Here is a 9666-nt window from a genome sequence, read left to right as displayed (position 1 = left end):
AGTCCAAATGTCTACCTAGGGTAATGCAATAGTTCCAATCTTCCCCAAGAACAATTATAAAGAATAAAAGCTCCAGTATTTGAAATGTAAACACAATACTCGACTACAGCTTTGGGTTGGGGCTTTAGGAAAAACTTTTTTGTTGTATTTAATTTTTTCCTTGGGTACTGCATTTTTGGGTATTGCAAATTTGGGTGCTATAATTTAAGGGAGAAGATGTTTTCCTCCTCTTCGCTCCCTTCTCCAGATCCTGAAAGAAATCCTGGAGAAGAAAGGGCACCTAGAGGTTATTTCTCCTGCTTAATGGACTACAGTGGTTTCAACAACAGTTTAGTTCTGTTCAGTTCAGCTCTTATTCCAGAAAACTAACTCCATCAATTATAGAAAATAACTTTTTATAGAGTTTTTTTCCAAACCTGTCTTCACTGCATATCCAAGAAGGATTAGTTTCCTTCGCACCATCAAAGCACCTAGGTTCCTTCCTTTTATTTTATGAGCATCATTCAGGTGATATGTAGTAGCTACTATTATTGGGCACATGTGGTATCTCATTTAGATTTTTAAATCCATGTTCCCAGGGGCAGAGTGCTGCTATTGACAATATCTGCTATCTCCCTTCTCATTAAAATCAAACCCCAAACCCACTGTAAAACAAAACGGCGATAAAAAAAATCACACCTTACATATTTTGTGTCCTGCCCCTCTTCTCAGTGCTCTTTTTTAGTCTGGCAATCTTTTAAAAAAAATTGGTGAGCCAAAGCAAAAAAATCGAGTAGGAAGAAACGGCTTCATTTTGTGACTTACCCTGTGTTTCTGGTATGGACTTTCATCCTTTACTATAAATAAAAATTTATTTAAAATTCTGACTTTAAATCTTGATGTATTTATTGTAAAATTTACAAGTTGGAACCTCCTACCATCTTGATTTATTTGATTTTAAAATGGAGTTTTCAGCATTTCCCTCAGGGAGACTTTTTGGTTTGAATAGTTCTTACTGGCAGGTTGCCTTCTTTATATTTAGCCCAAATTTTCATTTTCAAAGACCGTTTTAGATAAGTACCATGATAGCTCTAGCCAATGGATCTGTGTGCCACATAATAGAGTGTGACAATCCACTCAGTTGTGAAAGACACTGGAGATAAAGTAATAAAGTAGCATTTGTGTTATCACGTTGGCTTTACAAATCTAGTTAAAACACTGACCCAACAGTGTTACTCATTATTGGAAATTATAGATGTTTATAATTCTCCCAAAATATGTTGATTTAAGTTATAATGTATATCATATATTTAAATTTAAATTCAAAATCCTGGACTGAGAGAGACGTAGATTTGCAACACTCCTTGGAGATTTGGGGACCATGAAACAATGAATACATTACATTGCCACATTAAAGAACTCTTTTTATCTGTAAAGATGTAAGCACCATCCTCCATTTTAATAACTTTTAAAAACAGTTTTAAAATCTTATTTTAAAGACCTTAGACTTCTGCACTAAATTTTATCTGTGAATCTATATAGATTTATTTCTTGTTTTATTTACATCTCAATATAAATATAGAAAAATATGAACTCCCTAGAATTGTTCCTAGACACTGTTACAACAGTGTTTGAACTATGTGGCTGGAATATGCATTATTGCTTTTATGGTCCATATCAACAAAATTATTTTTCTATGTATTATTATGTGTATATATATGTATTTATATATATGTATATATATATATATATATATATATATACACTTGAAAATTTGTAAGAGAATAATTCCAAGTGGCATCTGAAATCGACAGTAAAAATAGCAATAATTTATATCTCCTGTGTTATATGTATAATACTGGTCTACAAACTTCTTAAGGGCAGGCTATTTATTCAATAAATATTTGCTGATAAATGTCTGGCTGGTTCAGTCTGAGCATGTGACTCTTGATCTTGGGGTCATAAGTTCAAGCCCCATGTTGGGTGGTAGTTTATACTTAAAAGAAACTTAAAAAACCAAATTTGTTGAGTAAATGAGTACATCCATAGGTAATTATAAATTAACTTCATTAGCTTCACTTAAGCAATAAAGAAATTTAAATCACTTTATTCACTGTAGATAAGGATGTACTTCAGGTTAATTCTACTTTGGTCCCATTCAAACATGAGGTAAGTTTCTGAAGTCCCAAAAGTAATTAGTCTTATTTATAAGGCTGTTTAGTGGTTTGAAACAAAGGTGTGTGTGTGTGTGTGTGTGTGTGTGTGTGTGTGTGTGTGTGTGTGTGTGTGTAAAAATAGTTTTTACTATTTGGCCACCCAGTGGAATAATTTGTAGTACAAAGGAAGAATAACTGATTCTTTTTCTTTATTTACCAGTTTTTAAAATAATAAATGATTTACTAGCTTCCTCCATTGGTAAGTTTTTATTTATATCATTATGAGCTCATGGAGAATGGGACAATTCCACAGACAATTCAAATCTGATGTTTCAATCCATTGTATTTATTATGCTTAGTGATGCTCAATGTGTCCTATCTACTAGCAGTGGGAGTCTCTTCAGTTTGGCTCCTGAGACTTTTTGACATTGACCCTAGTAGTTTTATTTTTATTTTTTAAATGTTTATTTATTTTTGAGAGACAGAGAGAGCGCAAGCACAGGGGAGGGGCAGAGAGAGAGGGAGACAGAGGATCAGAAGTGGGCTCTGCAATGAGAGCAGAGAGCCTGGTACAGGGCTTGAACTCATGAGCCATGAGATCATGACCTGAGCCCAAGTCAGTAGCTTAACCGACTAAGCCATCCAAGTGCCCCAACCCAAGTAGTTTTTGATAGTTTCCTTGATATCTAGTATAACAAAATGTTCCAGATCTATTTTTGTACATTTCTTTTCCAGACTTGTAGTTAGCTATTTCTCCAAAGATCCCTGGTTCCTTTTAGTAGGACTGTACATATTTTAAGACAATCTTTGTGCTAAGGATGCTCATTATTACTGAGTTGGCTTTTATGTCCTTTCGGTAAAAAAAGCTAGGTAATATGTTTTCTTTTTATTTCCTCCCTCCTTTCCTCTTTCCCTGTCTTCCTCCCTTACCCTGTCTTTTCCTTCTCATCCTCCCTTTCAACAATTCAACAAAATAAATCGAGTTTGTATTAATGCTTAACTTCCATCTTACACCTTTAATTGATTTTTCACACTAAGAATCTTGATATCAAAACACCAGCATGATAAAATTTGAATACCACAGAAATCTTAATTTTCTTTATCCCACTTTACATATACAGTAGAATGCAACACTAATCCTAATACCAACAACGTAATTACTAATAACAATTACTATATTATTTTATTTTAATTATTTTATTTATTTAAAAAATTTTTAAATGTTCATTTATTTTTGGAGACAGAGTGCAAGCAGGGGAGGGGCAAAGAGAGAGGAAGACAGAGAACCTGAAGCAGACTCCAGGTTATGAGCTATCAGCACAGAGCCTGATGTGGGGCTTGAACCCACGAAGCACAGGATCATGACCTGGGCCAAAGTTGGATGCTTAACCAACTGAGCCATACAGGAGCCCTGTTTTATTTTATTTTATTTTTTTAAATAGATCTTTTTCATTAGGGTATACTGCAGTCGGGGCTTACTGTCAAATTATCAAGTTTTAAAGTCACTTGGAAGAGTTATTTTCTGTGTAGTTCACCTACCAACTGGATACACATTTGAGTTTTTTTGTTTCATTTACTTTCTTATTTTTAGGGATTTCTTTTTTCCATTTAGTTTTGTTTTACAATTAACTTCCAAAATTCACAGTCTTACTAAGGATAATCTTCATGTCAATATTTTGGCATTTTTTTGTGTGCAATCTCTGTACTCCTGAGCCTCTTTTATATAGATCTAAAAAGGAACCAAAATAACTAAGATCTACATTTATTTTATTATAATTTTTAAAAGTTTATTTATAAGAGAGAGAGAGAGTGCAAGCAGGGGAGGGGCAGCGGGGAACGACACAGAATCTGAAGCAGGCTCCGGGCTCTGAGCTCTCTCTCAGCAAAGAGCCTGATGCGGGGCTTAAATTCATGAACTGTGAGATCATTACCTGAGCTAAAGTCTGACGCGTAACTGACTGAGCCACTCAGGTGCCCCCATGTTTATCTTTTAAAATGTTTATTTATTTAGTTTTGAGATTGAGAGGAGAGGGTGGGGGACCAAGCATGAGCAAGGGAGGAGCAGAGAGAAAGGGAGACAAAGAATCCCAAGCAGGCTTCGCACCATCAGTGCAGAGCCTGACTTTGGGCTCAGACTCACACACCCAGAGATTATGACCTGAGCTGAAACCAAGAATTGGATGCTCAACTGACTGAGCTACCCAGATGCCCCTTAGATCCATGTTTAATCATAGTTCTGACATTTATTTGCTGTGTCTCTTACGGAAATTATACAGTGTCTCAAACTAGCATTTTGCAACTGTGTTTCACGGACCACTCTGTAAGATGGGAAGTGGGTGGTGGGGTGGGGTGCGGGGATAGGATTCCATGGTCAAATAAGTCTGAAAATTCCATATTCTCTTGGAGAATCGTGATGTATATAACACATAAAAGACTGAAAAGACCCGGAGTGAGGAATCCTTTTTAGATTAGTAAAATCCATTGTTTTCAAACTTATTTATCTCAGCATCAACAGATGGTCTTCATACTTTTTTTTCCTTTTTTTTGACAATACTTATTTCACGGAATGAAAGTTCTATGGAACATACTTTGGGAAATGTTGCTCTCAAGTTTTCTTGTAGGTCAAAAAGGGATAATAATACCTGTTCTACCATTCTCTCAGAATTACTGTCTGGATCAAGGGAATTGGATATGAAAGATTTTAGGATATAAAAGAGGCTACTATTTTGGAGATGGCAGAATAATGGAAAATGACATACAAGAGTCAAATCAGGAAGATGTACTGACAGGAAGAAGGAACCTATTTCAGAGAACATCTATGATCAGATGAATGATTTTCAATGAGACTCAGGGAAGCCCTAGGTTCAAGACAGAAAAGTGCTTGTTTTCTTGGTGAATGGAAGTAATCTAGGGAAGGAACTACCAACTACCATAAAAATATGATTTATGTGAGGAAGTTTGTCTAGTGTATTGAGTATTGACAGTACCTTTGATAAGGTATGAATGCATTTATTAGGGCTACCATACAAAATACCACATTTTGGATGGTTTAAAAAACAAAAATTATTTTCTCACACTTCTGGAGGCCAGAAGTCCAAGATAAAGGTCTCAGGAGGGTTGGTTTCTTCAGAGACTTCTGTAGGTGGCCATCTTCTCCCTGTGTCTTCATATGGTCTCTCCTGTGTATGGGCACAGTTGTGACCAAATTTCCTTTTCTCAGAAGGATACCAGTCAGATTGGATTAGGGGTTACCCTGATGACCTTAAATCAAAATGCATTTACTGAGCTTCTGTTATGTACAGGTACTGGGCTTTTAGAGACGATAGTATCTACTAGAGGCAAAGAGCAGGAGTAGGATGTGGATGTGGTGGGAAAGAAGTTAAGCTATGAAATAGAGACTTTGAGGCTTGGCTGTTCCTTCTGCTATTTATTCAATGAACATTTTAAGTACCAGCTGTGTGCCTTTTTAAAAAAGTTTATTTTACTTGGGGTGCCTGGGTTGCTCAGTCAGTTAAGCATCTGACTTTGGCTCAGGTCATGATCTCACAGTCCGTGGGTTTGAGCCCTGCATCAGGCTCTGTGCTGACAAGTAGCTCAGAGCCTGGAGCCTGTCTTCCAAATCTGTGCCTCCCTCTCTCTCTGACCCTCCCCTGCTCACGCTGTTGCTCTCTCTCTCAAAAATAAATAAGACATTTAAAAAAAATTTTTAAAGTATATTTTACTTATTTAAAAAATTTTTAGCTTATTTTTCAAAAAATTTAACATTTATTAATTTATATTTTTAGAGACAGAGACAGAGTGTAAGTGGGGGAGAGGCAGAGAGAGAGGGAGTCACAGAATCTGAAGCAGGTTCCAGGCTCTGAGCCGTCATAGAGCCCAGCGTGGGGCTGAAACCCACGGACTGAGTCATCCAAGTGCCCCTATTTTACTTATTTTGAGATACAGCGGGAGAGAGAGCACAGGAGGGGCAGAGAGAGAGAAAGGTTCTGCACTGTCAGAGTGGAGGTCAGTATGGGGCTAGAACTCACTAACCATGAGATCATGACCTTAGCCAAAATCAAGAGTCAGACTCTTAGGGCTCAGGTCATGATCTCCTGGTTCATGAGTTAAAGCTCCACATGGGGCTCTGTGCTGACAGCTCAGAGCCTGAAGCTTCTTCAGATTCTGTGTCTCCCTCTCTCTCTGCCCCTCCCCCACTCATGCTCTGTCTCTCTCTTTCTCTCTCAAAAATAAATAAACATTAAAAAAAAAGAGTCAAATACTTAAACCAAGGGAGCCACCCAGGTGCCCCCCAGTTGTGTTTGCTCTAAATGCTGTGCCAGAAGCTAGCAGAATGGAGAGGCGTATACCAAATTCATCATCTGAAGATGTATATTTCTCACATACTAATTTTTCTGCTACAATGTGTTTTATAGCCATAACTAGTTTAAATGGTAACCTTATTTCTAAGTTGTACATGCTTCTGGGGTACTTGGGTGGCTTAGTTGGTTGAGTGTCTGACTTTGGCTCAGACCTCTGCATAGGGTTCCCTGCTGTCAGCTCCAAGCCTGCTTCAGATCCTCTTTCTCCCCTCTCTTTCTGCCCCTTTCTCGCTTACGCTCTTTCTCTCAAAAATAAATAAACAAAAACAACAAATTTTTTTAAATGGTGCTCCTTATACTTGATGGAGCCAATTAGATTCAATAAAACATGATTTTTAGTCTGTCAAACATGGTTCTTGTTCACAAGACACTTCCTATTTATGATCTTGCAAGATACTGGATTTCCCTGTATGCTTGTAACCATGTACTATCCTTCATTAGCTTGTCTTTTTTCGTCTTGGCCTTAAATATGTGTTTCTGAAGTTTGGTTGTCTATTTTCCCGCTGTAGTGTCTTGTCTTCCTCATTCTTCATCCAAATGAGAGACTTTCATATCTCTACCTTCAATCCCAATTGTTTTTCTAGGCTCTGATTCATAACTGGTACCTGAAGATTACTACTTTGTCTGGCTGTCACCTGAAACTCACAATGCAACATCTTTCCCTCCAAGTCAGCTCTTCCTAGATTTTCCCAGATCTTTCAAATTTTCTAATAATTCGGACTTGAAACCTTGGGGAGCCATCCTTGATTTTACCCTCTCCTTCATTTCATTTCTTCTGCATATCTACTGTGCTACCAGGATCTGGACATTCTTCCTCTTGCATTGATCTTTTCAAGTTCCACTATTACCATCTCAGTCCAAGCCCTTGTCTAATCATGCATGGAGTCCTATAATGATTTCTACTCTTCCTCTGATTCATCTTATCCATTATAACTTTAAATTTTCTCTAACACCATACTTTTAACTCCCTGTTAAAAGTCATTTAATGGCCCCTAACTGATCACTGAATCAATTACAAACACCACAGCCTAGAATTCAAGGTTCTCCACAGTTATCCCTTTCCAGCTTCACCACCCACCATCTAAACTGGAGGAAATGTTCTGCACTTTTCAGCTGCCACAACTTTGGCTTGAACCATTTCCTTCCCCTGGAGTCCTACTCCCATCCTCCAGGCTTTCCTTCAAAGCTCAGCTGACTGTCCAGGGAACGCCTTTCCTGACAGTTTTTAACTTACAGTGAATCTTTGGGTGCCTGGGTGGCTCAGTTGGTTGACTGATGTCTGGTGTCTGATGTTGGCCCAGGTCATGCGTGATCTCATGGTTTGTGAGTTCAAGCTCAGTGTTGGGCTCTGTGCTGACAGCTAGCTCAGAGCCTGGAGCCTGCCTCAGATTCTGTGTCTCCTTCTCTCTCTGCCCCTCCCCCGCTCACGCTCTGTCTCACTCTGTCAAAAATAAGTGTAAAAAAAAAAATTTACAGTGAATCCTCATCTCTGAACTCCTATAGTACTTAATGCATATCTTAATAATCTGACATTTAGCATGTGCTCCCTTCTATTGCTTTCTATCCTTTTATGCATAAAAATGCCTTGCCAATTAAGTCTCTTGAGGGCAGGGACTTGGCCCATTTCTTCATATTTCTAGTGTTGATGGTCTTTTAAATATAGAATAAAGTTTTAGATTTGGAGGTTTACCTAGACCCTCTGACTCATTTCACAGATGAAGAAAGTAGATCCAGAGAGTTGTGCAGACCCGCTGAATTGAAAGCCAAAGTGAAATATTTGCTGATACTTATGGATTATAAATGGGTTGGGTTATATAGAATGGCAGGATTCAGCAGGGAAGAATGAGTGCATTCTCTGAACAGAGGAGGGAAAGTAGTTATTCCGGGCAAGTTTGGGAATAGGTGATTCCAAGCGATCTGATGGGGAAAGTGTAGTGGCTACCTGAGGTCAGGGTTGTTTCTCTGTATAATTTACAGGCTCTCGAAAATGGGTGGACGTTTCATGTTTCTTACATGGAGTAATGGTGAATGTATTACATTCACCGGGGGCATGTAGCTTGAAGAAAGTGAAGCAGGTTGGCTTTCTGATTCCTTCAAGGCACAGGCACAGAGAAAGACCCACTGCCCGGTGGTGAGGACTAGCCAAGGGTTCTCCACTCTGTGGAAGGAGCCAGGACGCGCCCCTGACAGGAATCTGTGGACTAAGCAGCCGCTCGGGCCTTGGCCACCATCCCGGGAAAGAAGAGCAAGGGGCTTTCCACCTGCCCTAAGCCTAACCCGGGCCGGGAAGCCTCTCAGGTTCCGGCAGCCGGCGCCCCGCCTCCCAATCTGGCCACCTCCTCTCCGCGCCGTTTCCCCGCCCGTCCCCTCAAGCTCGACGGGCTCGCTCCCGCGCCCGGCGCGCGCGCTCGCGGAGGCGGAAGGCCGGAGTGGCGCCCCGCCGCGGGTGCGAGCGCGCAGGCGCCTTGTTGGAATAGCTGCGGGCGTGAATCCTAATGTTCCGCGGGCTGCGGGGTAAGAGGCCGGGATCCTGGGGCATCTGGGCTGCCGGGTCAGTGTGGGGAGGGGCGGGAGGCTCGCGAAGCGCTGCGAGCCGGTGCGCTGCTGGCAGCCCGGTCCCCAGCCTGGCTCTCGGTCCAGCTCCACTCAAACGGGAGGCCTCGCCAGCTTCCCCTCCTCAGCCTACATGCTCGCTTGGAGGTCGGGTGACGGGACGTGGGGATGGTGGTGGGACCCCTTGGCGGCAGCGGCCTCGGCGTCCTTGTTCTTGCGGTCTTGAGGGTCCGGCCTGCCGGAGGAAGGGAGGAGAAACGTTAGGATGGTCCCTTTTGCCAGACGTGCACCTCTGGGTTTAAGCCGCACACCCTATATGTTGTGTCCACCTTGGGGGAAGGACCTTTCAGACTAAAAAGTGCAAATTCGGCCCTGAGGCGTGAACGACGGAGGTTTTTGAATGTTTTTACTTTTGTATTTGGTCGAAATGTACTCTGAGGAAAGTAGGACGGACATTTATCTGGCACCTGCGTGAAAACTTAGTGACGTGTATTTGGGTTAGAAAGTTACTGTACTTTGCTTTGCAGAGCTCTTTTTACTGTAAAAGAGAAGAGATCCATTAAAAGTGTCACAATATTTTTAGCCACAAAGGACTCAGTAAAAATGGTACCTCCCTT

At 40.5% G+C, this 9666-nt stretch overlaps 1 protein-coding gene across 3 annotated transcripts in view; it reads left to right on the top strand.

Moving 5' to 3' along the window:
• Nucleotides 1-8919: 8919 nt before the first annotated feature.
• The window catches only part of ALG6 (ALG6 alpha-1,3-glucosyltransferase), a 64741-nt gene continuing 63994 nt past the window's right edge, over nucleotides 8920-9666 (top strand). For all 3 annotated transcript variants that reach the window (XM_029948336.1, XM_029948337.1, XM_029948335.1), the window contains exon 1: nucleotides 8920-9010. The gene's annotated coding sequence lies outside the window, so the exon portion shown is untranslated. The remainder of the gene's footprint in view (nucleotides 9011-9666) is intronic.

The sequence above is a fragment of the Suricata suricatta genome, chromosome 8, assembly GCF_006229205.1.
Source record: "Suricata suricatta isolate VVHF042 chromosome 8, meerkat_22Aug2017_6uvM2_HiC, whole genome shotgun sequence".
In the NCBI taxonomy this organism is placed as follows: domain Eukaryota; kingdom Metazoa; phylum Chordata; class Mammalia; order Carnivora; family Herpestidae; genus Suricata; species Suricata suricatta.
The sequence above is the reverse complement of the archived record's forward strand: the minus strand, read 5'-3'. Positions and strand labels throughout refer to the sequence as shown.